General features: G+C 49.3%; 1 pseudogene; it reads right to left on the bottom strand.

Moving 5' to 3' along the window:
• Positions 1-6430: 6430 nt before the first annotated feature.
• LOC124025689 overlaps positions 6431-7895 on the bottom strand; it is a 68513-nt pseudogene continuing 67048 nt past the window's right edge.

Genomic DNA, 7895 nt, shown 5'->3' with positions numbered 1-7895 from the left:
CTACTCAGGTCTCTTCATCTAGATCCTGTACTACTATGTCGGTCCATCTACGCTGGACCGGTTCGGGTGCTACATGCAGTGCCTTGATTGACTCTGGGGCTGAGGGTTGTTTCATGGACGAAGCATGGGCTCGGAAACATGACATTCCTTTCAGACAGTTAGACAAGCCTACGCCCATGTTTGCCTTAGATGGTAGTCATCTTCCCAGTATCAGATTTGAGACACTACCTTTAACTCTCACAGTATCTGGTAACCACAGTGAGACTATTTCTTTTTTTGATTTTTCGTTCACCTTTTACACCTGTTGTTTTGGGTCATCCCTGGCTAGTATGTCATAATCCTTCTATTAATTGGTCTAGTAATTCTATCCTATCCTGGAACGTTTCTTGTCATGTGAAGTGTTTAATGTCTGCCATCCCTCCCATTTCTTCTGTCCCCACTTCTCAGGAGGAACCTGGCGATTTGACAGGAGTGCCGGAGGAATATCATGATCTGCGCACGGTCTTCAGTCGGTCCCGAGCCAACTCCCTTCCTCCTCACCGGTCGTATGATTGTAGTATTGATCTCCTTCCGGGGACCACTCCTCCTCGGGGTAGACTATACTCTCTGTCGGCTCCCGAACGTAAGGCTCTCGAGGATTATTTATCTGTGTCTCTTGACGCCGGTACCATAGTGCCTTCTTCCTCTCCGGCCGGGCGGGGTTCTTTTTGTTAAGAAAAGGACGGTACTCTGCGCCCCTGCGTGGATTATCGAGGCTGAATGACATAACGGTTAAGAATCGTTATCCGCTTCCCCTTATGTCATCAGCCTTCGAGATTCTGCAGGGAGCCAGGTGCTTTACTAAGTTGGACCTTCGTAACGCTTACCATCTCGTGCGCATCAGAGAGGGGGACGAGTGGAAAACGGCGTTTAACACTCCGTTAGGGCATTTTGAGTACCGGGTTCTGCCGTTTGGTCTCGCCAATGCGCCAGCTGTTTTTCAGGCATTAGTTAATGATGTTCTGAGAGACATGCTGAACATCTTTGTTTTTGTCTATCTTGACGATATCCTGATTTTTTCACCGTCACTCGAGATTCATGTTCAGCACGTTCGACGTGTTCTACAGCGCCTTTTAGAGAATTGTCTCTACGTGAAGGCTGAGAAGTGCTCTTTTCATGTCTCCTCCGTTACTTTTCTCGGTTCCGTTATTTCCGCTGAAGGCATTCAGATGGATTCCGCTAAGGTCCAAGCTGTCAGTGATTGGCCCGTTCCAAGGTCACGTGTCGAGTTGCAGCGCTTTTAGGTTTCGCTAATTTCTATCGGCGTTTCATTCGTAATTTCGGTCAAGTTGCTGCCCCTCTCACAGCTCTTACTTCTGTCAAGACGTGTTTTAAGTGGTCCGGTTCCGCCCAGGGAGCTTTTGATCTTCTAAAAGAACGTTTTACGTCCGCTCCTATCCTCGTTACTCCTGACGTCACTAGACAATTCATTGTCGAGGTTGACGCTTCAGAGGTAGGCGTGGGAGCCATTCTATCCCAGCGCTTCCAGTCTGACGATAAGGTTCATCCTTGCGCTTATTTTTCTCATCGCCTGTCGCCATCTGAACGCAACTATGATGTGGGTAACCGCGAACTGCTCGCCATCCGCTTAGCCCTAGGCGAATGGCGACAGTGGTTGGAGGGGGCGACCGTTCCTTTGTCGTTTGGACAGACCATAAGAACCTTGAGTACATCCGTTCTGCCAAACGACTTAATGCCCGTCAAGCTCGTTGGGCGTTGTTTTTCGCTCGTTTCGAGTTTGTGATTTCTTACCGTCCGGGTAGCAAAAACACCAAGCCTGATGCCTTATCCCGTCTGTTTAGTTCTTCTGTGGCTTCTACTGATCCCGAGGGGATTCTTCCTTATGGGCGTGTTGTCGGGTTGACAGTCTGGGGAATTGAAAGACAGGTTAAGCAAGCACTCACGCACACTGCGTCGCCGCGCGCTTGTCCTAGTAACCTCCTTTTCGTTCCTGTTTCCACTCGTCTGGCTGTTCTTCAGTGGGCTCACTCTGCCAAGTTAGCTGGTCATCCCGGTGTTCGAGGCACTCTTGCGTCTATTCGCCAGCGCTTTTGGTGGCCGACTCAGGAGCGTGACACGCGCCGTTTCGTGGCTGCTTGTTCGGACTGCGCGCAGACTAAGTCGGGTAACTCTCCTCCTGCCGGTCGTCTCAGACCGCTCCCATTCCTTCTCGACCATGGTCTCACATCGCCCTAGACTTCATTACCGGTCTGCCTTTGTCTGCGGGGAAGACTGTGATTCTTACGGTTGTCGATAGGTTCTCTAAGGCGGCACATTTCATTCCCCTCGCTAAACTTCCTTCCGCTAAGGAGACGGCACAAATCATCATCGAGAATGTGTTCAGAATTCATGGCCTCCCGTTAGACGCCGTTTCAGACAGAGGCCCGCAATTCACGTCACAGTTTTGGAGGGAGTTCTGTCGTTTGATTGGTGCGTCCGTCAGTCTCTCTTCCGGGTTTCATCCCCAGTCTAACGGTCAAGCAGAGAGGGCCAATCAGACGATTGGTCGCATACTATGCAGCCTTTCTTTCAGAAACCCTGCGTCTTGGGCAGAACAGCTCCCCTGGGCAGAATACGCTCACAACTCGCTTCCTTCGTCTGCTACCGGGTTATCTCCGTTTCAGAGTAGTCTGGGTTACCAGCCTCCTCTGTTCTCATCCCAGCTTGCCGAGTCCAGCGTTCCTCCGCTCAAGCGTTTGTCCAACGTTGTGAGCGCACCTGGAGGAGGGTGAGGTCTGCACTTTGCCGTTACAGGGCACAGACTGTGAGAGCCGCCAATAAACGTAGGATTAAGAGTCCGAGGTATTGTTGCGGCCAGAGAGTGTGGCTTTCCACTCGCAACCTTCCTCTTACGACAGCTTCTCGTAAGTTGACTCCGCGGTTCATTGGTCCGTTCCGTGTCTCCCAGGTCGTCAATCCTGTCGCTGTGCGACTGCTTCTTCCGCGACATCTTCGTCGCGTCCATCCTGTCTTCCATGTCTCCTGTGTCAAGCCCTTTCTTCGCACCCCGTTCGTCTTCCCTTCCCCCTCCCGTCCTTGTCGAGAGCGCACCTATTTACAAGGTACGTAGGATCATGGACATGCGTTCTCGGGGACGGGGTCACCAATACTTAGTGGATTGGGAGGGTTACGGTCCTGAGGAGAGGAGTTGGGTTCCGTCTCGGGACGTGCTGGACCGTTCACTTATTGATGATTTCCTCCGTTGCCGCCAGGATTCCTCCTCGAGTGCGCCAGGAGGCGCCGGTGAGTGGGGGGTACTGTCATGTTTTGTCTTAGATTGTCTTGTCATTTTGCTTTTCCCTCTGTTCATTTTCCCCTGCTGGTCTTTTTAGGTTCGTTCCCCTTTTTCTCTCTCCCTTCCTCTCTCTCTTCTCTCTATCGTTCCGTTCCTGCTCCCAGCTGTTCCTATTCCCCTAATCAATCATTTAGTCTTCCCACACCTGTTCCCTATCTTTTCCCTGATTAGAGTCCCTATTTCTCCCCTTGTTTTCCGTTTCTGCCCTGTCGGATCCTTGTCTATTGTTCACCGTGCTGTGTCTGTGTATCGCCCTGTCGTGTCGTGTTTCCCTCAGATGCTGCGTGGTGAGCAGGTGTCTGAGTCTGCTACGTTCAAGTGCCTTCCCGAGGCAACCTGCAGTTCTTGATCGAGTCTCCAGTCTGTTCTCGTCATTACGAGTGGAATTATGCCTTATGATTGTAGATTTACTTTACTGGATTAAAGACTCTGTTTTCGCCAAGTCGCTTTTGGGTCCTCATTCACCTGCATAACAGAGGCGTTGTGGCCAGACCCAGCTGTGCGGCAAGATGCTGCCTAATTATTTTTCTTGTCTCTTTTTTTCTATATACAGTATTTTTACTGCACATTTCTTTCTGCAATTTTCTTTTTCAGTTTACAGTTTTTTTGTGAGCATATTTTGGTTCAGTCCAATGTAAATATATCTGCTGTGCATATGTTGCACTGACTTGTTTGGTGAAAAATACAATGTTTCAACAGCATGTGTGTGTATCTGCAAATATTTCTGTGCATCTGAAGAATTTTCTACAATTTGAACTAAGCATACTAAAGATGAGTGCCAACAGTGTGTAGTTGGTTAGACAAAAATCTGGTAATATGAATTAAGTGTGTGCCGTTTTGTGTTTGTATGTTTGATTTTGATAATGCATTCTGTAGTTTTGATTGCAGTGCTTCATTTTGCAGGATATATGAGGTATTTTGCAGTTTGGGTGTGTGGTTTTGTGAATTGTGTTAAGTATTTTGATAAAACCAGCCTAGTTTTAGCAATTGGGAAAAACTGTAATACTCATACCAACCACACTAACCATACTATTTGTGATGTGAATTGAGTATATAGTATGCTTATTGGTAATAATATGGATATAGTTAGCATGCCAAAAGTTCCCGGTTGTCATACTAAATTCACCAAAATATGAAGTATACACTCAGAGGACACCATTTCTGTACTTTAGGGCCCATAATGCAATTCTTCAGGAAATGGGCGTGACTTCACAACGTTTCCAGATTTGAAGAAAATGGCGGAAAATATAAAAAATAATACATCAAACTTGGCATATCCAAGATGGCGTAGCAGTGCAGACGTGTTTGTCGTTGTCCCATGTAATTGGTATTTTTTTCGTCTTTTTTGTATATATTTCAATCTCTTTTTCCATTTTTAAATTAAATATACCTTCCGACAACCCGTCTCACCTAATGTGATATGGATCCGCTATTTTTAGACCTCCATCAGAACCTAGCCATCAGATGCTAACCAGCTAATTAGCTACTAGCTATTTAGTCATTGCTAGCCATTGCTAGACACTGCTAGCGGCATTTACCTCTAGCTCAGACACCAGCCGCTTTTACCCTGGATAATACCCGCCAGTCTGCACAACGCCAGTCTGCACAGCGCGATATCAACCCTGAGCATATCAGTACTGCTTTTCTTCACCATTACTCCAGATGACTCCATTACTGGACCATTATTCCAGATCCTCGCAGCTATTGGCTAGAGGCAGGGTAGCCTATTGGTTAGAGCGTTGGACTAGTAACCGAAAGGTTGCAAGTTCAAACCCCCGAGCTGACAAGTTACAAATCTGTCTTTCTGCCCCTGCACAGGCAGTCAACCCACTGTTCCTAGGCCGTCATTGTAAATAAGAATTTGTTCTTAACTGACTTGCCTAGTAAAATAAAGGTTAAAATTAAATGAAAAAAAATCTAGCTGCTACTGAGAAGCCCAGCCCCAAAGCTAGCCTTTGAACCAGACCCATCTCCCGGCCTGCTCAGTGGCTATGATCACTCGGCTACACAACTGATGCCTCCTGAACTCTTCATTAACACTACTAGAAGCCACTACATTGCCGGATTCCTGCCGTATGCTCTGGACCTTTGCATCGGATCATAGCAACTAGTTAGCTGCTAGCACCAGTTAGCCTTGAGCCAGGCGCATCTCCTGGCTAGCAAACTATATTACTCCAGCTACATTACCTCTTTTGCCAATTGGCCTAGACCCTTTGTCGACATGGAGCCCCGCAGATCCACGATTGGTCTGATGACATAATTCCATCTGATGTGCCCTCAACCAGTCAATGAAGATGCTTCTGCTAGCCCCGGCCTGCTAACTTATGAACGCCGTGTCTCCCACTTGCTAGCGTGGTAACGACTTCCCTGTTTCATCTATAGCTGTTCACTGGACCCTATGATCACCTGGCTACATAGCTCATGCCTGCTGGACTGTTCATCAATCACGGTACTCCATTTAGTTTGTTTTGTTTATCTGTCGGCCCTAGCCTCAAATTCAGGCCCTGTGTGTAGTTAACTGACCCTCTCTGCCCATTCATCGCCATTTTACCTGTTGTTGTTGTCTTAGCTGATTAACTGTTGTTGTCTTACCCGTTGTCTTAGCTAGCTGTTCCAATCAACACTTGCGATTGCTTTATGCCCCACTTTATGTCTCTCTCTAATGTCAATATGCCTTGTATACTGTTGTTTAGGGTAGTTATCATTGTTTTATTTTACTGCGGAGCCACTAGCCCTACTCAACATGCTCAGATACCTCTTTTGTCCCACCTCCCACACATGGGGTGACCTCACCTAGCATAACTAGTATCTCCAGAGATGCAACCTCTCTTACTCAAATGCCTAGGTTTACCTCCATAGTACATTATGCCCTGAATCTATTCTACCACGCCCATTCTCTGTCCCCAACCCAGGCCCTGTGTGTACCTAGGAGCTCTCATTTGTTGACTTCTGTAACCGTAAATGCCTTGATTTCATGCATGTTTACATGAGAAGTTTCCTCCCTGGAGCTGGTACAGGACTACCGGACTGGGGAGATGCACTGGAAGCCTGGTGCGTGGAGCCGGCACAGGTGGCACCGGACTGGTGACATGCACTTCAGGGAGAGTACGAGGAACCGGCAAAGGACGTACCGGACTGAAACCAAAAGGGGGAGTTAGGGGGGTGACTAGTGTTGGTGGTGGCTCCGGTGCGGATCGTAGCCTCCCCAGACCATAGCGCTGGGCTGAACGCTGTGCCTGGACTGGGCACTGGCGCAGAGGAGGGCTCCGGCCCTGGAGCTGGGTTGGACGCCGTGCCTGGACTGGGCATCGGCGCAGAGGAAAGCTCCGGCCTTGGAGCGTGCCTGGACTGGGCATCGGCGCAGAGGAAGGCTCCTGCCCAAGGCACCGGCTTTGGAGTGGGACTGGGGAGGCGCACTGGAGGCCTGGTGCGTGGAGCCGGCACAGGTAGCACCGGACTGGTGACACACACTTCAGGGCGGGTGCGGGGAGCTGGCACCGGATGTACTGGGCTGGGGAGGCGTACTGGAGGCCTGGTGCGTGGAACAGGCACAGGTGCCACCGGACTGGTGACACACACTTCAAGGGCGAGTGCGGGGAGCTGGCACAGGACGTACCGGACTGGGGAGGCGCACTGAAGGCCTGGTGCGTGGAGCCGGCACAGGTAGCACCGGACTGGTACCATGCACTTCAGGGAGAGTGCGAGGAACAGGACGTACCGGATTGAAACCAAAAGGAGGGGTTAGGGGGGGGGGTGACTAATGTTGGTGGTGGCTCCGGTGCGGGTCGTAGCCCCCCCAGACCCTGGATCCGACCAGGGCGCCGGACTGAACGCTGTGCCGAGACTGGGCACAAAATATTAATTTTACAACATCTGCTGCCTCAGTTTGTATGATGGCAATTTGCATATACTCCAGAATGTTATGAAGAGTGATCAGATGAATTGCAATTAATTGCAAAGTCCCTCTTTGCCATGCAAATGAACTGAATCCCAAAACAAAATTTCCACTGCATTTCAACCCTGCCACAAAAGGACCAGATGGCATCATGTCAGTGATTCTCTCGTTAACACAGGTGTGAGTGTTCACGAGGACAAGGCTGGAGATCACTCTGTCATGCTGATTGAGTTCGAATAACAGACTGGAAGCTTCAAAAGGAGGGTGGTGCTTGGAATCATTGTTCTGTCAACCATGATTCCCTGCAAGGAAACACAGGGCCGTCATCATCGCTTAGCACAAAAAGGGCTTCACAGGCAAGGATATTGCTGCCAGTAAGATTGCACGCAAATCAACCATTTATCGGATCATCAAGAACTTCAAGGAGAGCGGTTCAATTGTTGTGAAGAAGGCTTCAGGTGCGGGATCGGGACACCACCAGTACAGAGCTTGCTCAGGAATGGCAGCAGGCAGGTGTGAGTGCATCTGCACGCACAGTGAGGCAAAGACTTTTGGAGGATGGCCTGGTGTCAAGGAGGGCAGCAAAGAAGCCACTTCTCTCCAAGAAAAACGTCAGGACAGACTAATATTGTGCAAAAGGTACAGGGATTGCACTGCTGAGGACTG

The sequence above is a fragment of the Oncorhynchus gorbuscha genome, unplaced genomic scaffold (genome assembly GCF_021184085.1).
Source record: "Oncorhynchus gorbuscha isolate QuinsamMale2020 ecotype Even-year unplaced genomic scaffold, OgorEven_v1.0 Un_scaffold_2349, whole genome shotgun sequence".
In the NCBI taxonomy this organism is placed as follows: Eukaryota; Metazoa; Chordata; class Actinopteri; order Salmoniformes; family Salmonidae; genus Oncorhynchus; species Oncorhynchus gorbuscha.
Note: the sequence above shows the minus strand (reverse complement) of the source record. Positions and strands in the feature narration are given on the sequence as shown.